Source organism: Balaenoptera physalus (assembly GCF_965194825.1).
Source record: "Balaenoptera physalus genome assembly, chromosome: 17".
Classification (NCBI taxonomy): Eukaryota; Metazoa; Chordata; class Mammalia; order Artiodactyla; family Balaenopteridae; genus Balaenoptera; species Balaenoptera physalus.
Genome location: NC_138895.1, coordinates 63538405 through 63566370, shown reverse-complemented (window position 1 = coordinate 63566370; position 27966 = coordinate 63538405). Strand labels below are relative to the sequence as shown.

Genomic DNA, 27966 nt, shown 5'->3' with positions numbered 1-27966 from the left:
TTGCTTTTATATTCTTACTAGGAGATATGTTAATTTGTATTGTTCTGATGTAATTACTTTTGTTTATTTTTGTCTCTCCAACCAGATTTTGAAGACTTAAGGATAGAGAACAAAATTTCTATTTTTTTATAACCTTGTCTCTTTTCCCTATCCCAGTCATCAGTAAATGCTTTTAAAATTTTGCACCCTGCAGAAATAGGTGCTAAATAAATGTTTGTTAGATGACTTGGTAGATTTGTATATTCAGACAAGTAGGTAAATAGCCTTAGAGGTATAGCCTAGTTCCAAGTAGGTTGAGTTTTAGAAACCAATAAAAGTGAACCTTTGAAGGATTTTGGTTGCCAAGCAAGGTTCCTCTGGTATTCCCCAGGATTGATGACTGTTTCTAGCAGAGGTGTAGTCATCAGAAGAAGCAAGTTTACCAGCATGAGTGGAGGAGGTGGGACCTCCCTTGGTGAGTCCATAGAATAGGTGTTCTCCCAAGACTCTTTCTCCTAAGCATCTCATGGTTTTACTTCTGACATTTTAATTATACATTTTTCAATTAAGCATTGCATCCTCTGTTGACTTTTCATCACTATCTTTTCTACTGTCACATTCTCATATTACTTTAAATCTGTGGAAAGGGTGTCATTTTTGTAGAGTGTGCCTTGGTGAGAAAGCGTTTTCCTCCAGCCCCGTCTCAGAGGTCTCCCTATGGTTTTGTCTTTCCCCTGGAATTATGAAAAGTGCACTCTAAAGGTGAATTTGTATAGTTTAGAATGCATAGGCCATACATCTTCCATTCCTTGTTAGAAAAACCCACGCCATCCCCCCACCCCTTTCCCATTCTAAGTGACTTCTGGGCAGGTCCATTTTTTTCCAGTATTTTATAATAACTTTATTTTTTCAAAGATTTATTTATTATTTATTTATTTATTTAATTTATTTTTGGCTGCGTTGGGTCTTAGTTGCGAGACGCAGGATCTTCATTGAAGCATGCGGGATCTTTCATTGCGGCTCGTGGGCTCTTTGTTGTGGTGTGCGGGCTTCTCTCTAGTTGTGGCCTGCAGGCTCCAGGGCGCATGGGCTCAGTAGTTGTGGCACGCGGGCTTAGTTTCCCGACCAGGGATCGAACGTGTGTCCCCTGAATTGGAAGGCAGATTCTTTACCACTGGATCACCAGGGTGGGCAGGTCCATTTGAAACTAGCAGAGAAAAAAAAATCATGGGTACAGCCAGCCTTTGCTGATTGATTATTTCATACTTGTGAAACAATTTTCTATACCAATTATGCCTTTGCAGATGACAGAAGCCATTTAGTCTAATGACCATAATAATTAATTTTCATCATGAAGGAGATTGGTTAATGATGCTGAAGCCTAGATTTCATTATGGAACTAAAACATAAAACTTGCCCACACTCCCAGAACATAATTTTCAAGTTTGTAAAATCAGGGAGTAAATGCAATTATTACTTTTCTGATAAAATCAACTGAGGCAAAGTTAGGGTGAAAGTGTGAAGGGCTATACCAGAGTTTTTTGTTTTTGTTTTTTGCATCAGCTGCGATTCTCAAAAAGGAGCTCCGAGCAGCAGCGTCAGCATTAGTTGGGAGCTTGTTAGAAATGCAAATTCGTGGACCTCACCCTAGAGCTACTGAGCCAGAAACTCTGGAAGTGGGGACCCAACCATCTGCATTTCCACCAGGTGGTCCTGATGCGGCTAAAGTTGGAGACCTACTGGTTTAGAGAACAAAGGAAAGATTTCAACACTGGCTTTCTTGTATTTTTAGAGTCTCTTAATTAAGGTATTGGGGGCTATAGGCCTTTCCATATTTGGAAGGATCTCCACCAAAAAACCCAAAAGCAATATTTGTTATGCTAGAGTGAATTGTCTACCATTTGGGATGTTAGACAGACAAGCCAGAATTCAGGCAGAGATTTGTAATTTGGGTTCAAGGGACTCCCCTAACCACCAAGACATCCAATAGGTAGAATTCAATAGCTCTATGATCCCAGTAACATTGTAGGCAAGTTTTAGTATATTTATTCACTTTTTGAACAAATACCAATATTTACAGAGCAGCACTTTGTGTCAAGACCTGTTCTAGATGCTGGGGTTTTAGCAGTGACTGGAAAGACAAAATCTTTGCTAACCTTCTAGAGTGGAGAGGCAAGCAGCAGCAGACAAAAACACAAGTCTATATCAGCATGTGAGATTTCGTGCTGTGAAGATAAATGAAAGGTGATAAGGGGATAGAGGATGAGTGGGACGTGAGGGGCTGCTGGTTTATATAGTTGATCAAGGAAGTTCTCTAAGATGAGCAGGCATGTCAACAGTGTAGGAGAAAGGCAAACATATTTGGGGAAAGAGATTTCAGGCAGAGTAAACAGAAAATGGCATGCAATTGGTGTGTTTAAAGGAAAATAAGAAATTTGGCTAAACTCATAAAGCTAATAATGAAGCCTAAATATGCTTGGCTGGTTCCACTACGCTGTAATCTCTCTTACTAGATGTCTCTGGAGGATTGTTATCTGAAAAGATATCTGTGTCCATATATGCTTGATGACAAGAGCTGTGGTTTATGTGATGGCAAAGCTACTATATTATACCCCAGGGTGGGCCTTTTGTTTGAACTGACCAGCTGAGGTTGTTCTTTTGGATGTATGACTGACTCGGTCACTTAAATGAAAGTCATGGTTATATAACTCTTGATGCTCTTCAGAGAGAGAAGAGGAAAGAAACAGAGCTTCCCTGTCATCCATGGTGACATAATTTTTTAAACTGCCATTGATTGAGCTCTTGCTATGTTCCAACACCTAGCTAAGTAAATGACCCAGATTTTCTTCTTTTAAAACTCATTTTTGTTTTTGGTAGTGATCGGAATATACTAGTCTGTGAGCTCCACAAGGGCAGCAATTTTATCTCTTTTCACCCTTGAATTTTCCTGGAGCAATGCTTGGTCACAGTAGATACACAATAAATATTTGTCTAGTGAAGGAATAGAGTAATTTCTGTAAGTCATACAGCTAACACGTGACAAAACTGGTATTTGAATCCAGTCTGTGTGATTGCAAAGCTTTAACTACTGTTCTGCACCATGAGTTAACCTGGATGGAATGAGGGGAAAAGATGGAATATGAAGGTTGAACATAAGAAGAGCAGCGTGGAAGAAGCAACTCATCTGAAGCTATTAATAAAGAAAGCAGGAGTAGCAGGTCTTCTTTCCTCATGGCTGAACTTGTCTTAGACTTTCTGGGGCTAAATAGAAAACTGTAACAATGCCAACTCTCTGCCCTCTAAAAGAGCAGACTGGCAGGACTAACTCTCATGGAATAATTAGTCAGCAATACAATAAATTAAGTGGGATGGCATCTCATTGCATCCTGTCTACTCTAGAGCTTGCCGTCTTTGGAATCGCAAACATGAAACTTGAAAATTACAAATTTCCATATTGGAAACTGAAATTATATCAATATGAGAATGACCCTCATGCTAGTTTTAATTGGTTTCATTTAATCCAAATTGCCACCATTTCTAATTTGCTGAAGCATGCTGTTCAGATACAGTGTACTGGATGGATGTGTGGAGAGGTCTCTCCCCTCCCTCCTTTCCCTCTCTTTTTCTTTCCCTTACCTACCCTCCTCTTTTCCCTTTCCTTCTCTTTCCCTCTCCCCCATCCTTCTTTCTCTCTTACTTTTAAAATTTATTTTTCTATTTCCAAGTTTGTGATTGTAACCTTATAACGTTGATGTGGATAACACAGACATAATTGTACCCACTTTACACGTGAGAAAAACTAAGTCATTGCAGACATTATGTAATTTGTGAATTTTGTGGTGAGGATGGAAAACCCATATTTCATAACTTCAAATACCTTGTGCTTTTTGATAAAAGTCCCAAAGTAAAATCTCAGGTTCGACTATGGGTATCGATTTACAGTGTATGATGAATAATGATGCATTTATTAAAGTGAAAGTGAAAGAAAATGAAGGCTAGCTTGGGAGTACTAGGGTTTTAGGAGCCTTTCATAAAGATAGGATTATATTAAAAAACATATTTTTGTGGAATTAGATGAACCATGCATCGAGGGTGCCTATCTTTAGGTACCACTTCCTGCTTACTCTTGAGTAAGAATCATTAGGTTGGTTCATTGTTTTGTTTTGTTTTGTTTGTTTGTTTTTGCCAGTAGGTGATACTAGCAATGTTTATAGTGTTTGTGAACCTGTCTTGATAGGACGAAAAAAGGCATGCTTGGGTTTTTTGGGGGGTTAAGTAAACTCTTCAGACTCTGTGGTCAACCAGGAACCTTCAGCTAGAAGCGTTTCCTTGGGTTCTGTGATATGCGTGCCAAGAACACAATCTCTAAATGGTTAAACGTTACTGTTTAAAGAGCTTTGGTTTTACAAAAGAAGAAGAAAAAAAGGAGGGCGCTCTTGTCATATTTTTTTTCCCAGAGCAATTAGATTACCAAACACTTCTGATCATATGATAGCCGCACCAACTCATTTTCTGGGGAACATGCTTTTAGATCAGAAGATAACTTTTCTCAAAAGATGTTCTAATGTTCTAGTAATGAAGCTGTGTTTGGGAGAAGAGCAGCAAAACAAGCTCATGTCTTCTCATGTCATTGTCTTGATCCTTACAAGGCTGAGATTTCTATAAGCAGGTAAGTCTTGTTGGAGACAATGTCCCAGTATAGCTTGGGGAGAAACAAACAAGCAAACAAACCTGTCAAATAGCTGAGATACTTGAAGTGGACCATAGAAGGTGCAGAAGGGTTATGTTTCAAACGTGTTTTAATACGAAGCATCTGAGTTGTCAAAGAACTTCGTTGATTTACAGGCAGGTGGTTGCAACATTAACTCTAATTAAAATAAATGATACCATTAATATGAAGGGGAGTAAACATGACCACCATCTTCTGTTTCCCTCATCGCCCTCCACAAAGCAGAATGAGAAATGAGACATGACCACAGTCTCACCGTTGCCTAGTTTGGAGGCAGGGTTAGGCAAAGTGGTGAAATTCTGAGCTGAGGACTTCACTGCAGACCCCAACTCTTGCATCCCAAGGGGCTGAGTTGGAAAGGAGCCCTTGGCCGTGAAGACTGTCACTCAAGCTGCTGGAGTTTTCAGTAGTTACTCTTTAAACCCCACCATGTTATGTCTTTTTCTTCTTCATGCATTAATAGGGTTAAGGATTATTTGCTCAGTGCTAAAATTTTTAGTTTTGGTCCAAACTGGAATAATACTCCTCTTTCGGTATCCTCCTGCTGGTGGGTGGGCAGGCAGGCAGGGGGCATCCTTATTTGCCTATCTGGCAGTGCTATTGTGAGTTATATTTATCGACTGGAAACTTGGCAAGGCTAATATTTTTTCTTGGTAACAAGACTTTACCCTCAATTTTTTACGTACAAGACTCCACAGCAACCAGGTGGAACATACATCATTAGCTCACTGAATAATGAATATATTTTAAACCAGGACTTAAAGCTGTTCATTTATAGTATATTAAACCCCTCCAAAAAAGTTTAATGTAAGCCCAGCTTTCTGCAGTAGAATTAACTAAATCAAAATGAGACTTTTTAAATTTTGGGCGTTTTTGGGTCAGCTTTATTGAAACTCATTCCACTTTCCAAGAACTAAAAATTAGCATCCTGTCTTGACTGTTTGGAATTACTTACTGTCATCTGTTTCAGACGTGAAAGGATGTGATTTAATATCAGCAATAAGGCCCTTCTTCTTCATTTGGCAGGTGTTATTTAAACACTACGCATTTTAATTTGTTTCCATCACTCTTTTGAGTGATTTGCTTTACAGGTTTCATTATGTGCATTTCTTGAAAAATAAAATCAAAAGGAAGGCAAGCTGTAACCTTCGAACTGCACCGCACAATCTATCTATTGATAGGTGGGGTGAGACAAGGCTGTATTTCATGTATTATGATCTTCATGATCTCTGCTGATGGAATATAATATATAATACATCATTTTTATCTTCTTTATAATGAACAGTTGCTCTAGGCACAAAGCCTCAGGTTCCTGCATGCTAATGATCCTGGCTGACTGGAGCAAGCCTTTGCATTTCCTGATCTGTTAATTAGGAACGAGCCACAGACAACCAGAGTGACTGGAAATATAGGAGGGACATCTCTCCCCACGTAATCACTCCTTTCCTGCATTTTGGGTATCATCCTCTTTGTCAATTCCTGCTGCTTTGTTCCCTCCAGCTAAACTGGCTGCTCCTCCATGATGACTCATGTTATAGAAAGCCCTGTGCTTGTGTTTCCCCCAGTAAGGTGCTTGTCACAGCTTCCTCTGCTCAGATGGCATGGCCCTGTGTGTGCTCATATGGAAAATCAGCTCTGCACTGGGCGGAAATGCTGGTGTCACTTAAGTCAGGTACTAGTCTAAGTGCTTGATAGAAAACTTTTTCAGGAGACTGACATCTAAATTTGAAAAGCAGAGGGATAAGGAGAAAGAGAAAAAGCTTTCACAACCCCTCTGGGAAAGGAGAAGCTGACAACCCCAGGTTTTTTTCACTTGTACACAGCGAAGTAATTTCATCTCAGTGTGAAATGGAAAAGGTGGGTGTTTGTTTAGATTGAGGCCATTCCGTAATGATTTTAACACTCACTGGAATCTCTTAGCCAAAGTATTCCAGGGACAAAGTCTGTAATGAACACTTATCCTCCCAATTAAAGTTTCAGTCCCAGTGAAAATGTTACCTGATACCCTCCGCTTATTTTCAGTTTTTCAGTCTTTGCTCTGTTTTTACCTTCGTGATTGGTGGCCTCATTCATCATTTTCCCAGTGAAAATTATTCTTCCTTTGGCAGCCAGGAACAAAACCAAACAGGCTGATCTTCTTGCTTAAAAATCAGGTTCATCAAACTCACTGACACTTCAGATTTGAAGTCTAGAAGATCGGATTAATTTCTGGATGAAATAGCTTCATTTTCTTGACTGAATGAAAGAGGAAGTCATTATGTCTTTGTAAATAAAATGTTAATAAACAAAAGCCTTAAATGTTTCAGACATGACTCAGTTATCTAACTTAACAGTTATTCCGGGAGCTGTTTTCCAAATCTCTGAGATCGCTTTAATTTTGGTGATAGAGGGATACCTGTGGGTGAAGTGGTGGCAAAAGTATGTAATGTGAAGTGCACTTTGTAATGAAAAGCACGATAGCCTCTCTTGTCATTCTTCTCCACGTGTCCACAGAGCCTGTGAAGACAATGTGTGTGGCTTCACTGGAAATCATCACAAGATTTTGGAGGGGGATGGAAGCCCATGTAGATGAGGAAAAGGATGAGAACTAAGGTCTTTGAAAACATTTCAACGATTATTCTTTCGCTTATTCATTTATTCAACAAATGTTAACTGAAGGCATATTCTGTGTTACGGCGGGAGTTGGGATGGGATACGTGTTTAAATGAGAGAGGTCACAATCCAGTGGATCAGACAGACCTGTGAACAAAGAGTATTAATTGGTGTGTCACATGAACCATACACGCAGTGTTCCAGACGAGCCGAGAAAAGAGAGATGCTCATACCCTGGAGAGTTTGGGAAAGCTTTCCAGGGCAGGTAGTGTTTGAGTTGGGTATTGAGATATGAGTAGGCATTCATGGTGTAGAAATGGTGATGTGTTGGGGAGACTGGTGGTGGAGGGCATTCCAGGTAGAGAGGAGGAGGGAGCTTGGGAGAGCACTGATGAAAACGTCAGAGAGGGCTCAGGCGGTACAAGGCCGTGCTAAGAAGTTTATTTATTATTTTTTCTCCCAAAGTGAGTGATCCTCCAAAAGGGAGGGAAGCAGGGAAGAGTCAGCATTAGAGGAGAGTTTTAGAAGATCACTCTGATGACTGAAAGGAGGACATATTCAACAGAGGAGAGTGAGTGAAGATGGGAGACCATTGAGGAGAATTAGAGGAAATCAGGAAAGGAGATAGTGACCTAAGCTAAGGCATTAGCAATAGGTGTTAAGTCAAAAAATGTGAAGGATCTGAATTGTATTTCACTTGCAAGCTAACAAGTTCGTCTGCCACAGTTTCACATACAAATACCGACAGAACAGAGAAGACCCAGGATTAGTGACAAATGCTTTATTACAGCAAAAACAGCAGCCAGAGCAGCCTGCATGAGTTCCCCACACCCCAATCCCCACTGGGTGACTAGACCAGGCGGTGTTACCTATGTGCGTAATGGGGTGCACCACAGGAGAGGACCCCACCTTTGGGTACACTCTGAACTTTTATAAGGTCCCTAGCAAATCTTCTCATCTCCCCTCCAGAGAGAGAGATTATTCATTATCAGGAGAGAGAGGAAAGGCATCTCTAGGTTTATACCCTGGGATGTAAATAAATGCCTCTGGAGAGATACATCTCTAAGTCTCTCCAGAGGGATGCACTATCTCTAGCTTCCTAGGCTGTCAGCTATTTAAACATGTCCTTTTCTCAGAAGACCTACGGTGTACGAATGTGGGAAATCCATGCAGGATTGTTTCGCCACACGGAAATGGAGAGGAAGGGCTGAATCAATGAAATTTATGGAGAATTGTCAATAAAAAACCAAAACAAAACCCTGGAAGCTGATTAGATGGGGCAGACAGAGGTTGGGGAGTGAGGCTGAGGGAGGCTTAGGTGTGACTGAGGTTCCTGATTGGATGGATCTAGTGGTAGGTGGGGGGTAAGAGAGGAGGAAATTTTTTGTGTGTGTGATGGTGGTGGTGGATCAGGGGTGCCGATACAAGGCACAAGTTAAATGTTTAGAGGTTGGTTTGTATAAATTGACTATACCTGAAGATACCAAAGTGACTGCTTTTTTGCATCATCTGCCATTGCACAAATAGTAGGACAGGAAAATACAAATAGTAGGCAAAAGGAGCCAAAGTTCCAAATGTCATGTGGACTTATTATTTTTTTGGAGGGGAGGGTGGCTGTGGTGTCCTGGCATGCAGGAAGAACTAAGAGCTGTATATTACTTACTCTTATTTTGGGAAATGGGCTTCAAGGGGAACTTGAGCTTGCCTAAGGTAGAGCTCCACAGAGCAATAACTCCTGCAGAGCGGACCCTTGACAGGCTCTGGACAGGAGAGAAGTAAAATGACATAGGGTGGGAATTGCCCAGTTCTTTAAAAGCTTCTTAGGAGCTGCTGTAATGGCAGAGACTGGGAATCCTGGAATGCATTTTTCATTTTTATGGAGAGGGTACAGCAAGGTGTGGTGGAGAGAGCACTGGACCAGGAGTTAGGAGGTCAGGATGACAGTCTCAGCTGCATCATTGACTATTCACGGAGGCCTGAGAAATTGCTAGGCTACCTGAGCCTTTTAATCATCTTTAAAATGGGGAGAAGATTGCCTTCTCTGTTTTGCTGATCAGGTGAGAATATTTCATAAACTGTGACCATCTTGCAGTTGTAAATTATTACCACTATTATAACCATCACCACTGCATTTGAATCTGAATTCTACAGACATTCAGTGAAGGTGCTTCATATGTGTTAGGTATTTGAGTAAAAGATGTTGATGATAATTTTTTCTTCTCTTCTCTCTCTGTATGAGACCATTTTCTTTCCCTTTTCCAAAGCTTCTGGGATGGGTAATCATGGCTTTTTATGTGTGTATGTGCCTTCCTCTATTATATATGGAAAGTTCTAGAAAGCTTGTACCTAAATCAATATAAGGCAAATAGAAAATTGCATTGTAATTAGATAAGAAAGTGTCTTATCACCCTTCACTGGGTTTAAAATATGAGAGCCTCTTATGGAAAAAATTAGAGGTTCTTTTACCCTGGTTGAGGTTTACTTTTAAGGAGAAGCCTTCTTTTTCTTTGGCGTCTATGGTATTTTAAATACAATTTTATTACCCATGGTATCAAATAACTGTATATTATCCAACGTGCAAAAGGTATTCTGTCTGGATTGTTATGAAAATGTCAATTATGATTGCATCACTCTAGGGCTGGATATTTAATCTGAGAAAATAAACTAAGTATGTACCCTCCTCCTGCATTACAGGGCTTTGGGTTCTAACTTCCTTTCTGGTATATAACTACTGGCTGCTAAATACATGAGACTCTACTTGATCCTAATGTAATATATCAAATCCTTGTTATAACTTGTCTTCAGAAGTTCACATGCATTTCCTCTTTAGTCAGTTTAAAACATTACAAACTACCCTTTATCTTTAATTATTGCTCTTCTGTATACTGATTGCACTGGGTGAGTTTATAATTTTGGTACTAGCTTGACCTTTTGAATCTGTGCATTTTATTTCAGCCTTGAGCACCTAGTGAAGGTGGGAGATTGAGAAAAGTTCAGTTTGGCTTCCCAGGTGCCATAGATGATATCTAAGATAGCTCCATTCTGATGTCTGGAGATTAGAAGAAGAATGGGGAAAAGGTTGATGAGAGGAGATAGAATACTTTTCAGAGAAGTATGGAGACACATAATGTTAGCATCGCAAAGATTCTAAGAGATCTTTTCATCCAGAGTGACAAAGAAATCACTCAACTGGACTTGTGAAAGCAGCTTTTTCTGAGGAGCAAAGCTGGGCGAAATCCTCTTCCTAGTTGAATCTTGTATCATCTTTGCTCTCCAGTTGTGTTCTTCCTACCTGAAGTTTGAGAAAGAGCTCCAAAGAGGGGAGGGCCAAGGGGCAGAGAAATGTCGACTTAGGGAAGAGGTGTTAATGGAATTTACCTCAGATTTCATTTCATGGAAAAGAAATCAGTGAGTGTTATGATCTCCTAAATGTGACTAGATTGCTTAAGAACTAGTGAAGATTTACAAACTCCTTGAGTTATTTCTTCTGAACTTCAGTAGATTTTTGTACAGTTCTTCCAGTTTAGGGCATGCTGGGTTGAATAATAAATTGGTGATTTTGCACTGCTCTGTTTCACACCTGTTAAGAGTTAACAAATTGCAGCTATTTTCTTTGAAAAACACTTTTCAAATAATTTAGATACTGCCCTGCCTTGGACATTACAAATTCTTTACACTTGACTAGTTGCTAGAGTTGTGAGAATAATCACCCGAGTTCAAAACAGCTGGAATTCTCATCAGTTCTTGGGAAACACTGCCACCATTGTCCTTTGGGTGGTTTGAGCTAATGGTAGAGTTACTGTGCAATACCCCTTAATTTGAGACTAATAAATTCATAACATCTTTAGAAAGTATGATGCTTGCCCATTGGACTCTTGCATATACTCAATAATGTCTGCATTTAAAAAGGAGAGAAATGACTTCCCTGGTGGCACAGTGGTTAAGAATCGCCTGCCAATGCAGGGGACATGGGTTCGAGCCCTGGTCCGGCAAGATCCCACATGCCGCGGAGCAACTAAGCCCGTGTGCCACAACTACTGAGCCTGCGTTCTAGAGCCTGCGAGCCACAACTATTTAGCCTGCGTGCCACAACTACTGAAGCCCGCGCACCTAGAGCCCGTGCTCTGCAACAAGAGAAGCCACCACAGTGAGAAGCCCGCGCACTGCAACGAAGAGTAGCCCCAGCTCGCCGCAACTAGAGAAAGACTGCATGCAGCTATGAAGACCCAATGCAGCCAAAAACAAACAAACAAACAAACAAATAAATAAAAAAGAAATAGAAGGTGTCACACACACAAAAAAAGAAATGGAAACTTTCTTCTATTGCTAATAGAAGAAAGCATCTATTTACGCTTAAGGGCTATAGCTACAGTACCTCTTGAGCAGGATTATGCAGTGTGTGTTCTTGTGTGTATGTGTGTGTGCACACGTGTATGGATGTGAATGAGCATGTAGTTCTGTAAAGAGAAAACAAAGCATGGAAGGTCTGGAACCTGGAGGTGCAGCTGTGCATGGGGGTGTATTTGGTTGTAGTGAGGACAGCTTGTCTCCAGCTCATTTCAACATAATAGGCGGGAGACAGCATAGCTGAGTTTCCCCAAATGGCTAGTCCTGTGGCCTATCTTTTTCAGTGTCACTGGATTGATCGATCATTAAGATGCCTCTCTTTTTAAAAAGAGACAGCCTACTGACAAGCAGAATGGGTATTTTTTTTAAAAATTGAAACAGGGAAAGAAGCCAGACAGACTGAAAGAAAACGATTTAAAATATTATTTTGGAGAACATCACTACCTTTTGCTAATCTTTTAATTCTGATAAGTAGCAGTGATTTCATTGGTGGGCAAATCTCAGTTCCTTGATAAAGCCTCCCCTGTCTCCTTGATGGGATCTCTTCTCTTGCTGATGTCCAGGGACCTCTATTGTCTGTATCTCTCACTCGTCAGTGAATCTCATCTTTTTTTTTTTTTTTTTCTCATCTTGTTTTGATTTGATTTTTGCTCATCATTTAAATTTTTTGTCACAGTTTGACTTTGTCTTTGCTGGTAAGTAACTCACAGTCTAGTTGGGGATAAGACTCTCATGCATCTGTGTTTGCTTAGCATAGTAACTTAAACAGGGTAGGTGCTAAAAAAATGTTTGTTGACTTCACTACTGGTGAACAACTTCAGTAGTTACAGAAGCAGTTTTGCTCCTTTCCACAGCAGTAAACAGCCATTAGTTTGTAATTGTAAGGTTGCCTAAGGCCCAGTTTTCAGCCTAAAAGTGAGTGTGAGCCATCTATCAAGGAAACAGAAGTATTGAGCACAATAAACATTTGGGTGTACATTTGGCCTGGAGGAAATTTTTTGTCTATTTGTATGGCCCAAATTCTTCAAATAATGACTTATTCCTTATTCCCTGTGTTTATGTTCCTGGTTATCAAGGAAATCTAAATCTAATCTAAAAAGGCAGAAAAATGTACTCTAAATGTAGACTAATGGTGAGTAAAATGCAAGGATAATTTTGAGAGTGTCTCTTAGAAAAATATCAATAAACATTCCAACGTGAATCCAGGGCTCCAGGACTTAGATCTTGGGGTGAAAGCTTGCACTCAGCTCTATAAATGATGAAGATTACAGGTTGTTCTAAGCATTAATGTCCTGTGTGCAGAAATACTTCTGCTCACTAGTCTGCCTGCAGTGAAGCGACTGCTATGACCCAGTGTGCCTCCCGACCCTAGGAAGTTTCAAGAATTCTTAATCAGTTGATTTCATGTTTTTAGGCTAATTCCATTTCCTATTCTGAAGACCGAAAGAAAAACATCAGTGCTTAAAAAAACAGCTTAGGATTCTTGCTTTTATCTTAGAGAATGTGATTATTAATGGCTATTTTAGAAGTGCTTTTATATTTGGAGGCATTTTTCCCCTCTTTTCTTATTCATGTATCCTGAAGCTGCACCCAGTAAATCTTCTCCCCTTTCTTCCAGACTCTTCCCTCTTGCTATTTCAGACCCTCAGGCAAGCCTTTCATCCTCCTTCTGTATGCCACGAAATAGACAAGCTAGTTGGAGGCCTGCAGCTTTTTGTGTGTGTCAAAGGAAGGGATCCAGACTTCTTTAATATGGCAGCACCCATTGGTCAATCCACTTCACTCCTTTCAGTAACCACTGACCACCCCCCAAAGTCCCTTGGCACCTCTTTCCTTGAAACCAAGGCCCAAGGAGGTCAGACAGCCTCTTTTGCTTTGCCAAGCATCACTCAGCCTCAGCTGAAGTAATGTTTACATATATGATCATTCCATGCCATTTAAAATATGTAATGGATACTGTGAAAACAATAGGCATATTCAAGCTGCAACGCTGTGCACGAATGGGAGAAATATTCCGATACTCATATCAGAGCCTAATAGGTATAATTTTGCTCAAGATAGAGTAATACGCAGCAGCTTTCCCCAGACTGCTGGGTACAACAAAGAAGTGGTTGTCAACCTTTTCAGAATCAGATGTTAATGATATTTTGTGTCTTTGTTGAGTCTGTGGAAAGCAGCTACTGCACCTAGAAGGGAAATGACTTCCATACCGACCGCCCTCAGCCAAAGTCATTGGGACTGGGAGAGCTGGACCGAGTCCATATTTACATTTCAGAGAGAGGTGTGAAAGAAGATTTCAAGACAGAATCGACTGAGCTGCCTCCCACTTGCCTTCCCCTATGTTCAATCTTATCAATGCTATGAGGGGTCTTATTATTTCCAACATATAGAAGGGGAAAATGTAATGTAAACAAAGGGCTGATGTGTTTTGGCAAAGGAGGGAAGTTTTTCTGCATTTCGTGTATTTTTGGAAACCCCTGAAATCCCAAAGTCATACATCTTCCAAGGTTTGGAGGAGCATTCATCCAAGCACCGTCTGTACTCAGCAACTTGGAGAGCAGTAACTTTGCTGCATCTTTTGTAGTAAGCAGATAACTATTTGGTCTCTTTCTCTGAGCTGTTTGTAAAGAGCTGCAGCTATCAAATAGTTTGCTTTTCACATCTTCCTAACCCCCCCTTTGTACCATCGCAGTCTGTCTTCAACAAAATTCTATTTTCATGTGTTTTATGAAAAAGTCTTAGTTCTCATTTCAAGTCCGCCCAAAAAGTAAGGCCTCTTCAGTACTCTGTTCCAGCTGCTGGGAATCTGGCCACTCTTTTTGACGAGATACATATAATTTTAATTTAAATCTCTAGACACTGTATAGCTAACTATTGAGATTCTGACAGACTCAGCTCTGAGGGTCAGATTCACTCTGTTCATAGGAAAAACACAAGCCTTACTAATAATCTTAAAAGCAGAAATTATACCACAATCTCTTTTTAACACCATGCTTATATTGAAATCCCACTTTCACAATAATTGTGATATGTCTTTCAATAAAGACCTTCTGACAGATATCCAAATTAATATTGGTATATTTCCCCCTGTCATGTGTGCCCACTTATGAAGACTATGTCAGCTCATTTCTGTAACTGTGAAAATTTTATTATAAAAATTAAATCACAAGCAACATGTCTGCCAATATGGAACCTCTTATGTTTATATATGTACTCCTGTCAGAGTTCCATGTAAGTTCTGAGATACTTTATAAACATGGTTGTGATTGTACAATGTGTCGAGTAAGACATTTTCCAGATTTGGTCAATTAACGGGACTTTGGCGAACCTAATTCAATCATTTCAGTCATTTTGGAGTCTGTTTCTGATTGCCCCAGCTTAGTGTCTTGCTACTCCAAGTATTGTTTGTGGACCAGCAGCGCTGGCAGCCCTTGAAGCTTTTAGTACAAATGCAGAATCCTCAGCCCCAAATAAGACCGACTGCATCAGCTGCAGTGCTGCTGGCCTGCCGACTACACGTGACTAGCAAGGACCTAGTGGATCCTAAATTAAGTGTTCAGGGCATTTTGCGGTTAGACAGCTTTGGAAGTATGTATGCATTTTTTTTTTTTTTTGTGGTTAGGAGGGAATTATTTTAAATATGATTAAATAATATAGTAACACCCTCTAAGTTATGTGGTTTCCCAAAAAACCTGTTGTAATTTTAAAGTGTGCTTTTGGCAGAATCTGACTCGTTAATGTATTAATTTATGAATTCCTAATGGCGACTGTTGGAAAGAATATGCAAACAGTTTGTACATTTACAGTCAAGTATTTCAATGCTTTAAATGTAATAATTAAATATCATTGGTAATCTATAATAAAAAACTATTATAATAGCAATAGGTAATATTTATATAACACTTAGTATGAGCTAGGTGCTCTTCTAAGCACTTTACATATATGAACACATTGAATCTTTCTGACAGTCCTATGAGATGTCTTATTATTGTGCCCACTTTGGAGATGAGAAAACTGAGGCATTGAGAGATAGTGACTTACCCAAGTTCACATAGCTAGAAATTAGAGGAGCGGGGATTGTTCTGATTGCCCTTTATAAATACTAGATGGTGATTAAGCAGTGACTTCTAGCTGAGATTGTCTTTTAGAGCCTAGTACACTCTCTTGTTTTACATATGAGGGAAATGAGATTCAGAAAAGCTATGGGACTTGCTTAACATTACAGATAAATTTGTGCCAATTGGACATATATCTCAGCCCCTGTATAGATTATACACTTGAACTTCATAACCTCTCCAAGAAATAGGCAGGTGCCCTGATGTCATACCAGTGACAGCCCCATTTTGCCTCATTGCTTCAAGGAAAGAGATTGGCCTAAGTACAGGTGATAATGCTCATACACTGGATGTTCCTTGTGTGGCAGAATCGCTCCCTCTCTTTTTCATGCTTCTAGTCAACCCTGTCCATATGTGTACGGTTGTACTAATCACTCTGATTTGCATTATTTGTTGACATGTCTACTTTACACCAAGGCCTGAGAGCTAAGGCCGTATTTCATGCTTCTTTATAACCCTAATAATTACCATGGAATATGACACATGGTAAGCCCTGAGTAGATCTTTGTTGTGTGGACAAATGACTACCCCTTACTGCTGCTTCAGGTGTGCAGTCCAGATAGGTGTGAGGCCCAGGTGGCTTGGGCAGGAATGGAAACAACTAAGCCCAACATAAACGTGGAGAGATGGGGGGAATAGTTTCACGGGCTACTGGTGGCGTTAGTAGTGCTGTGTGCATGTAAGAGCACAGTTTAGTGTTTAGGTGGTTGACTGTTTCTTTCCTGTGTCTTTTCAGTTTTTCGTTGTAATTCTCAAAGGCTCCAACCCCCTTTCTTTACTTCCTTTGTATAACACCTGGCTTTATACCACATGCAGAGAAGAACTGGTGAATGCTTGTGGGGATCATAATGAAATTGCTAATCTGTACCTTGGAGAATTTACAATATTAGCCTTCTCTGGGAAATGTTCTCCTTGAAGTATTTTATTTATTTAACTAGAAAAATGAAATAAGCACTAGATGAATCTGCTGGTCAAGTTTGGGGGGAATTGTTAAAACATAAATGTTTCAATTTTTACTAGCCTATGGTTTTAAAACAAAGTCACAATTACTTTTAATGATCAAGTGAGTCCTTACTAGTCCAAAGAGTCTGTGGTCAGAGTGTTTCCCAGTTATTTTTAGGGGTCCCCATAGGGTTGGCCCATATGTCCTCGTAAACCAGTCTGTCAGCTGTAGTTATCACTTGGTTCCTGCTTATTTTTTATTTTCCCTCCTGCTCTAACTTGTATTTATCTACAACCACTGTCTGCCAAGCCCTTGTGTGAAGTGTCATGGACTTGGTGACAGTAAAATGTATTAGGAAAAACCAGGAAAAGTCATCTGAAGAAGAATGAGAGTCTTAACCTATCAGATTTATTTTTTTTAATTAAACTATTTTAATATGATTCGCATGTATTTCTAAGAAATAATTCAGTGAGGTCTTGTGTACCCTTCACCTAGTTTCCCTCAGTGGTAACATCTTGCAAAACTATAGTACATTATCACAACCAAGATATTGATAGTGATACAGTCAAAACAGAGAACATTTCTGTCACCACCGATATCTCCTATGTTGCCCTTTTATAACCACATTCACTCCCTCCTGTCCCCACCAGCTTCTGAACTCCTAGCAACCATTAATCTGCTGTCCATTTCTGTAATTTTTTTTCATATCATGAATGACGTATAAATGGAAACATTTAGTACATAACCTTTTGAGACTGGCCTTTTTCACTCAGTACACTTCTCAGGAGATACATCCAGGTTGTTGTATGTGTCAATATTTTGTTCCTTTTTATTGCTGTATAGTATTCCATGGCATGAATATACTATGGTTTAACTGTTCACCATTGAAGAATATCTGGGTTGTTTCTAAATCTCAGTTAGTACAGATAAGGCTGCTGTGAAATTTGTGTACAGGTTTTTGTGTGTACATAGTTTTCATTGTTTTGGGATAAGTGCTAAGGAGCACAACAGCTGGGTTATATTATAGTTACATGTTTTATTCTTTAAGAAACTATTTTCCAGGGCTTCCCTGGTGGTGCAGTGGTTGAGAATCCACCTGCCAATGCAGGGGACATGGGTTCGAGCCCTGGTCTGGGAAGATCCCACATGCCGCGGAGCAACTGGGCCCATGAGCCACAACTACTGAGCCTGCGCATCTGGAGCCTGTGCTCCACAACAAGAGAGGCCACGATAGTGAGAGGCCCGTGCACCGCGATGAAGAGTGGCCCCCGCTCGCCGCAACTAGAGAAAGCCCTCGCACAGAAACTAAGACCCAACGCAGCCAAAAATAAATAAATAAATAAATAAATAATACATCTAAGACATTTGGTTTAAAAAAAAAAAAAGAAACTATTTTCCAGAGTAGATTTTTCACTGAGTATAGGATTCTGGGACGATAGTTCTTTTAATTCATCAGTTGAAAACTTTTTGGTGACTTCCTTTTGGTCTCCAGGGCTTCTAATGAGAAATTTGCTGTTGTTAGATTCCTCTCCCCCTCCAATTATTGGTAAGGTATTTCTCTTTCCTTGCTTTTAAGATTTATTCTTTGTTTTTAGTTTTCATAAATTTGACTATGATGTGTCTTGATGTGAATTTATTGGGATTTATCCTGTTTAAGATTCACTTAGCTTCTTGAATTTGTAGATTTGTGTCTTTTTGCCATATTTGGGGAGTTTTCAGCCATTATTTCTTTGAGTTGTTTTTAGCCCTGCCCTCTTTCTCATTTTCTTCTGGGTCTCTGATGACGTAAATGTTACATCTTTTGTTATAGTCCCACAGTTCCTTCAGACTCTGTTAATTTTTTTCAGTCTATCTTCTCTGTTTTTCAGATTGGGTAATTTCTGTCTTCTAATTCAGTGATTATTATCTTTATCTCTTCCATTCTGCTCTTGAGTTCATCTATTCAGTTTTTGATTTTGGTTCTTATAATTTTCAGTACTTAAACTTCCATTTGGTTTTATTCATATCAACTGTTTCTTTGCTGAGATCTTCCAGTTTTTATCTGTTTCAAGTTTACGAGTATAACTCGTTTTAATGTGCTTTGCTTTATTGTGCTTTTCAGATATTGTGTTTTTTACAAATTGAAGGTTTGTGGCAACCCTGGGTTAAGAAAGTCTATCAGTGCCATTTGTCCAACAACATTTGCTCACTTTGTGTCTCTGTGTCACATTTTTGTGATCTTCACAATGTTTCAAACATTTTTGTTATTATTATATTTGTTATGGTGATCTGTAGTCAGTAATTTTTGATGTTACTACTACGACTTGCTGAAGGCTTGGATGAGTGTTAGCATTTTTTAGCAAGAAAATTTTTAAATTAAGGTATATACATTTTTTAGACACAACACTATTGCACACTTAATAGACTACAGTATAGTGTGAGTAGAACTTTTATATGCACTGGGAAACCAAAAAATTCATATGACTCACTTCATTGCAGTTGTCTGAAGATTAACACACAATATCTTTGAGGTATGCCTGTATTCATAATTGTGCATTGAAGCCTTTCTGTGATGGCTCCTTTAAAAATCTTTTCCAGATAATTCTAACATCCGTATTACCTCAGTGTTGGCATCTATTGATTGTCTTTTTTCGTTCCATTTGAGATATTCCTGATTATTGATATGATGTGTGATCCTTGGTTGAAATCTGGACGTTTTGGGTATTATACGACTCTGAATCTTATTTAAACCTTCTGTTTTAACTGGCTTATTTTGATTCTGCTCAGCAGGGGAAGAGGGAGGAGGTGCCACCTCTTCCCTGCAATGTGAGGGTAGAAGTCCAGGTTCTCCACTGGCCTCCATTGACACTTGAGCAGGGACAGGGAATCTCCTGGGTACTACTGAAAGGGATTGGGAGTTCCTGCTGCACACTAGACCTCCATGATAACTCCCTGGCTGGCAAAAGTCAGAGTACTTCATGATTGCTTGCCACATGGTTTCCACCGACACCACTGGGCAGGGGGCAGGCAGTGCCCTCGTTACCACTGGGTGGTGGTGAAAGTCCTGATTCTACTAGTTGTCCTGTGACATCACTCCAATGCGGAAGGGGCAGGGTGCCTCCTTACTCTCAGGTGGGGGTGGAAGCTGAGACTGTCTGCTAGGCCTTTGCTGGCTTGGGTGGGGATGTGGGCACAGTCTTCTTTTTACCCCCTGTGGTGTTCGGCAGAAGTAGAGAGACTATTGTCCAAAAGTTACATGTTTTTTCTAGGCAGCCCCTTTCTGGTCCTTTGCCTAGAGAGACAACTGGCTTTGTTGAGACTTGCTTGCTTTTTTTTTTTTAAATTTTCTGCACTTGTTGGTATTTCTGGATTGTTAGCTTCTTCAGTTGCAAATCTGGATATGTGAGGCAAAAATAAAGCATAGGGAGCTCACTACTATGTAATTCGAAAGCCCCTAGCTACTCTGTCTACTTCTGTCTTTCACTGTCTTACTAAGTTATTTTTATGTATAATGTTCTATGGTTGTTATTCATATTCACAGGAGGATTGGGGAAAATTTGCCTACTCTAGATAAAAAATTTAGCAAATTGTTCATTCAACCCATTGATCTTTGGTGAATGGGCTTTTGGCTGATTGATGTTTGCTGAGTTGCCCTAGAACTGTTATATTAATATATATGAAGCTCTACCAGGGAAAATTGGGTGGAAACGTTTGTAAGCATCTTGGAGCTGTGCTCTGATATCCTTTGGATAATTCTTCTTGAGTGGCCATAGGAAACTATAACAGCATAGTTGCACTCCCTTTTGCGAGAGCACTGGAATCACAGCTAACTGCTGAACAATCATCAACAGGAAGACACTGGAACTCACCAAAAAAGATACCCCACATCCAAGGACAAAGGAGAAGCCACAGTGAGACGGTGGGAGGGGCGCAATCACAATAAAATCAAATCCCATAACTGCTGGGTGGGTGACTCACAAACTGGAGAAAAATTATACCACACATGTCCACCTACTGGAGTGAAGGTTCTGAGCCCCACGTCAGGCTTCCCAAGCTGGGGGTTTGCCAACGGAAGGAGGAATTCCCAGAGAATCAGACTTTGAAGGCTAGCAGGATTTGACTGCAGGACTTCAACAGGTCTGGGGGAAACAGAGACTCCACTCTTGGAGGGCACACACGAAGTATGTGTGCATCAGGACCCAAGGGGAAGGAGCAGTGACCCCATAGGAGACTGAACCAGACCTACCTGCTAGTGTTGGAGGATCTCCTGCAGAGGCCGGGGTGGGGGGGTGGCTGTGGCTCACCGCGGGGACAAGGACACTGACAGCAGAAGTTCTGGGAAGTACTCCTTGGCGTGAGCCCTCCCAGAGTCTGCCATTAGCCCCAGCAAAGGGCCTGTAGGCTCCAGTGCTGGGTCGCCTCAGGCCAAACAACCAACAGGGAGGGAAGTCAGCCCCACCCATCAGCACGCAAGCGGATTAAAGTTTTACTGAGCTCTGCCCAAAAGAGCAACACCCAGCTCTATCCACCACCAGTCCCTTTCATCAGGAAGCTTGCACAAGCCTCTTAGATAGCCTCATCCACCAGAGAGCGGCCAGCACAAGCAAGAAGAACTACAGTCCTGCAGCCTGTGGAATGAAAACCACATTCACAGAAAGATAGACAAAATGAAAAGGCAGAGGACTATGTACCAGATGAAGGAACAAGATAAAACCCCAGAAAAACAACTAAATGAAGTGGAGATAGGCAGCCTTCCAGAAAAAGAATTCAGAATAATGATAGTGAAGATGATCCAGGACCTCGGAAAAAGAATGGAGGCAAAGATTGAGAAGATGCAAGAAATGTTTAACAAAGACCTAGAAGAATTAAAGAACAGACACCTAGAAGAATGAAAGAACAAACAAACAGAGATGAACAATACAATAACTGAAATGAAAAATACACTAGAAGGAATCAATAGCGGAATAATTGAGGGAGAAGAATGGATAAGTGACCTGGAAGAAAGAATGGTCGAATTCACTGCCGCAGAAAGAAAAAAGCATGAAAAGAATTGAAGACAATCTCAGAGACCTCTGGGACGACATTAAATGAACCAACATTCGCATTATAGGGGTCCAAGAAGGAGAAGAGAAAGAGAAAAGACCTGAGAAAATATTTGAAGAGATTATAGTCAAAAACTTCCCTAACATGGGAAAGGAAATAACCACCTAAGTCCAGGAAGTGCACAGAGTCCCAGGCAGGATAAACCCAAGGAGAAACATGCCAAGACACATAGTAATCAAATTGACAAAAATTAAAGAGAAAGAAAAATTATTAAAAGCAACAAGGGAAAAATGACAACACACAAGGGAACTCCCATAAGGTTAACAGCTGATTTCTCAGCAGAAGCTTTACAAGCCAGAAGGGAGTGGCTTGATATATTTAAAGTGTTGAAAGGGAAGAACCTACAGCCAACATTGCTCTACCGAACAAGGATCTCATTCAGATTCAACAGGGAAATCAAAAGCTTTACAGACAAGCCAAAGCTAAGAGAATTCAGCACCACCAAACTAGCTCTACACAAATGCTAAAGGAACTTCTCTAAGTGGGAAACACAAGAGAAGAAAAGGACGTACAAAAACAAACACAAAACAATTAAGAAAATGGTAATAGGAACATACATATTGATAATTACCTTAAATATGAATGGATTAAATGCTCCAACCAAAAGACATAGGCTTGCTGAATGGATACAAAAAGAAGACCCATCTATATGCTGTCTACAAGAGACCCACTTCCGACCTAGGGACACATACAGACTGAAAGTGAGGGGGTGGAAAAAGATATTCCATGCAAACGGAAATCAAAAGAAAGCTGGAGTAGCAATACTCATAAATTAGACTTTAAAATAAAGAATATTACAAGAGACAAGGAGGGACACTACTTAATGATCAAGGGATCAATCCAAGAAGAAGATATAACAATTATAAATATATATGCACCCAACATAGGAGCACATCAATACATAAGGCAAATGCTAACAGCTATAAAGGAGGAAATTGACAGTAACACAATAAGAGTGGGGGACTTTAACACCTCACTTACACCAATGGACAGATCATCCAGACAGAAAATTAATAAGGAAACACAAGCTTTAAATGACACAATAGACCAGATAGATTTAATTGATATTTATAGGACATTCCATCCAAAAACAGCAGACTTCACTTTCTTCTCAAGTGCACATGGAACATTCTCCAGGATAGATCACATCTTAGGTCACAAATCAAGCCTCAGTAAATTTAAGAAAATTGAAATCATATCAAGCATCTTTTCCAATCACAACACTATGAGATTAGAAATCAATTATAGGGGAAAAAATGTAAAAAACACAGACACATGGAGGTTAAACAATATGTTACTGAATAACCAAGAGATCACTGAAGAAATCAAAGAGGAAATCAAAAAATACCTAGAGACAAATGACAATGAAAACACAACCATGCAAAACCTATGGGATACAGCAAAAGCATTTCTAAAAGGAACGTCTATAGCAATACAGTCCTACCTCAAGAAACAAGAAAAATCTCAAATAAACAATCTAACTGTACACCTAAAGGACCTAGGGAAAGAAGAACAAAGAAAACCCAAAGTTAACAGAAGGAAAGAAATCAGAAAGATCAGCGCAGAAATAAATGAAATAGAAACAAAGAAAACAGTAGCAAAGATCAATAAAACTAAAAGCTGGTTCTTTGAGAAGATTAACCAAATTGATAAACCTTTAACCAGACTCATTAAGAAAAAGAGGGAGAGGACTCAAATCAATAAAAAGAAGTTACAGTGGACACTGCAGAAATACAAAGCATCATAAGAGAATACTACAAGCATCTCTATGCCAATAAAATGGACAACCTGGAAGAAATGGAAAATTCTTAGAAATGTATAATCTTCCAAGACTGAACCAGAAAGAAATAGAAAATCTGAACAGACCAATCACAAGTAATGAAATTGAAACTGTGATTAAAAATCTTCCAACAAACCGAAGTCCAGGACCAGGTGGCTTCACAGGTGAAGTCTATCAAACATTTACAGAAGAGCTAACACCCATCCTTCTCAAGCTCTTCCAAAAAATTGCAGAGGAAGCAGCACTCCCAAACTCATTGTGTGAGGCCACCATTACCCGGATACCAAACCCAGACAAAGATACCACAAAAAAAGAAAATTAAAGACCAACATCACTGATGAATATAGATGCAAAAGTCCTCAACAAGGGACTTCCCTGGTGGCACAGTGGTTAAGAATCCACCTGCCAATGCAGGGGACATGGGTTCAATCCCTGGTCCGGGAAGATCCCACATGCCGTGGAGCAACTAAGCCTGTGCACGCCAACTACTGAGCCTGCCCTCTAGCACTCGCGAGCCACAACTTCTAGGCCTACATGCCACAACTACTGAAGTCCACATGCCTAGAATTCGTGCTCCACAACAAGAGAAGCCACCACAATGAGAAACCTGCACAGCGCAACAAAGAGTAGCCCCTGCTCACCGCAACTAGAGAAAGCCCACATGCAGCAACGAAGACCCAACACGGCCAAAAATAGATGAATGACTGAATGAATAAATAAATAAATTTATTAAAAAAAGTCCTCAACAAAATACTAGCAGACAGAATCAACAACACATTAAAAGCATCATACACCATGATCAAGTGGGATTTATCTCAGGGATGCAAGGATTCTTCAATATATGCAAATCAATCATTGTGATACACCGTATTAACAAACTGAAGAATAAAAACCATATGATCATCTCAATAGATGCAGAAAAAGCTTTTGACAAAATTCAACACCCATTTATGATAAAAACACTCCAGAAAGTGGGCATAGAGGGAACCTACCTCAACATAATAAAGGCCATGTACGACAAACCCACAGCAAACATCATTCTCAATGGTGAAAAACTGAAAGCATTTCCTCTAAGTCAGGAAGAAGGCAAGGATAGCCACTCTCACCACTCTTATTCAACATAGTTTTGGAAGTCCTAGCCATGGCATTCAGAGAAGAAAAGGAAATAAAATGAATACAAATTGGAAAAGAAGAAGTAAAACAGTCACTGTTTGCAGATGACATGATATTATGCATAGAGAATCCTAAAGATGCCACCAGAAAACTACTAGAGCTAATCATTGAATTTGGTAAAATTGCAGGATACAAAATTAACGCACAGAAATCTCTGGTGTTCCTATACACTAACAACGAAAGATCAGAAAGAAAAATTAAGGAAACAATCCCATTCACCATTGCAACAAAAAGAATAAAATACCTAGGAATAAATCTACCTAAGGAGGTAAAAGACCTGTACTCAGAAAACTATAAGACACTGATGAAAGAAATCAAAGCTGACACTAACAGATGGAGAGATATACCATGTTCTTGGATTGGTAGAATCAACATTGTGAAAATAACTATACTACCCAAAGCAATTTACAGATTCAGTGCAATCCCTATCAAATTACCAATGGCATTTTTTACAGAGCTAGAACAAAAAATCTTAAAATTTGTATGGAGACACACAAGACCCCGAATAGCCAAAGCTATCTTGAGGGAAAAAAAACAGAGCTGGAGGAATCAGACTCCCTGACTTCAGACTATACTACAAAGCTACAGTAATCAAGACGTTATGGGACTGGCACAAAAACATAAACATAGATCAATGGAACAGGATAGAAAGCCCAGAGATAAACCCACGCACCTATGGTCAACTAATCTATGACAAAGGAGGCAAGGATATACAGTGGAGAAAAGACAGTCTCTTCGATAAGTGGTGCTGGGAAAACCGGACAGCTACATGTAAAAGAATCAAATTAGAACACTCCCTAACACCGTACACAAAAATAAACTCAAAATGGATTAAAGACCTAACTGTAAGACCAGACACTATAAAACTCTTAGAGGAAAACATAGGAAGAACACTCTGTGACATAAATCACAGCAAGATCTTTTTTGACCCACCTCCTAGAGTAATGGAAATAAAAACAAAAATAAACAAATGGGACCTAATGAAACTTCAAAGCTTTTACACAGCAAAGGAAACCATAAACAAGATGAAAAGACAACCCTCAGAATGGGAGAAGATATCTGCAAACGAATCAACGGACAAAGGATTAATCTCCAAAATATATAAACAACTCATACAGCTCAATATAAAAAAAACAAATAACCCAATCCAAAAATGTGTGGAAGACCTAAATAGACATTTCTCCAAAAAGACATACAGATGGCCAAGAGGCACATGAAAAGCTGCTCCACATCACTAATTATTAGAGAAATGCAAATCAAAACTATGAGGTATCACCTCACTCTGGTTAGGATGGGCATCATCAGAAAATCTACAAACAACAAATGCTGGAGAGGGTCTGGAGAAAAGGGAACCCTCTTGCACTGTTGGTGGGAATGTAAATTAGTACAGCCACTATGGAGAACAGTACGGAGGTTCCTTAAAAAACTAAAAATAGAATTATCATATGACCCAGCAATCCCACTACTGGGCATATACCCAGAGAAAACCATAATTCAAAAAGACACATGCACCCAGTGTTCATTGCAGCACTATTTATAATAGGCAGGTCATGGAAGCAACCTAAATGCCCACAAATTGGGTCATTTGTAGAGATGTGGATGGACCTAGGGAGTGTCATACAGAGTGAAGTAAGCCAGAAAGAGAAAAACAAATATCGTATATTAACGCATATATGTGGAATCTAGAAAATGGTACAGATGAACTGGTTTGCAAGGCAGAAATAGAGACACAGATGTAGAGAACAAACGTATAGACACCAAGCAGGGAAAGCATGGTGGGGGGTTGTTGGTGGTGGGATGAATTGGGAGATTGGGATTGACATATATACATTAATATGTATAAAATAGATAACTAATAAGAACCTGCTGTATAAAAAAATAAAATAAAATTCAAAAAAGAAAAGCATGGTAAGAACACTTAATATTTTTATAGCAGTTTCTTGTTTAAAAATACTTTCTTAAATATCCCATATGAATATATGATTCATATTAAAATACACCAAGTATCTCTTTGTGAGCAATAACTACAGTTTAATAATTTAACAGTTTTAAGTGTAACTGATTAAGACAAACCATAGGTTCTTAGGTGGATCCTTGGGAATAAGAAGGGTTTACATAATTAACTAATGCTGAGTTACTAAAGGAAACTAAGTTACTGAGATTTCCTTTCAAGAGTAACCAAACCATTTGTGACCTTTCATTTTCAAAGGCTGCTACTACTTCATGTCCTGTCTATAGTAATGATTCAGAATCTTAGATTTTCCCTGTGATACCGGACAACTTCCTTGAATCAATTACATCATAGATTTCAAAGCAGTGACCTATCAACTACATTCAGGGCTCTGTGAGGAGTATTTCATACCATGGAATGTTAAAAATATTTGAGAATACATTTAAATCAGTGGATTTTACATAATAACAATGATTTTTGTCTTATTCTGAAAAAATTGAGTAATCTAGAAATGATTGATCCACATTCCCTTGGCCAAATGTAGTTTTGAATTGACATCTGACTAATTCCAGTTAGTCTCATTTGTGTTACCTGTCAGTTCTAAACGAATGAATTAATCTGAATACTTTTCTTTTTTAAAAATAAAGTTATTTATTTATTTTTGGCTGCATTGAGTCTTTGTTGCTGTGCGCGGGCTTTCTCTAGTTGCGGTGAGCGGGGGCTACTCTTCGTTGCGGTGTGCGGGCTTCTCATTGACGCGGCTTCTCTTGTTGCGGAGCGTGTGCTCTAGGCATGCGGGTTTCAGTAGTTGTGGCTTGTGGGCTCTAGAGCGCAGGCTCAGTAGTTGTGGCACACGGGCTTAGTTCCTCCGCGGCATGTGGTATCTTCCTGCACCAGTGCTTGAACCCGTGTCCCCTGCATTGGCAGGCAGATTCTTAACCACTGCGCCACCACGGAAGTCCAGTTTGATTACTTTTCAAAGATTACTTTTGAGGTAGGCACATTCCTATACCTACAGTAATGTAAGAAAAGAATGTGCTGAGATATTCAGAATTGTATCCAAAGATGTTTTCTCATTTAAAATAAGTATATTACAGTGTTTCAAGGCTTTCAGTATAAGAACTAGAACCTGGAATTAATTTATCCTCTATTTAGTGGATCTCATAATTATTCAAATATTGTCTCATCTTTCTTAGTGCATTTTAAATTTCAGCTACATGCTTCAATGGACAATGTGTATAAGATAAGCTATGTTTCATTAAATGAGATTATAGA

The 27966-nt window shown here is 39.6% G+C and overlaps 1 long non-coding RNA gene across 1 annotated transcript; it reads right to left on the bottom strand.

Annotated features, from left to right (window-relative positions):
- Nucleotides 1-57: 57 nt before the first annotated feature.
- LOC309646698 lies at nucleotides 58-26287 on the bottom strand. The gene is made up of 2 exons (XR_014255538.1): nucleotides 20931-26287; nucleotides 58-6943 (listed from the first exon to the last, which is right to left on the bottom strand). It is a non-coding gene; the product is annotated as an uncharacterized lncRNA (long non-coding RNA).
- Nucleotides 26288-27966: the final 1679 nt, after the last annotated feature.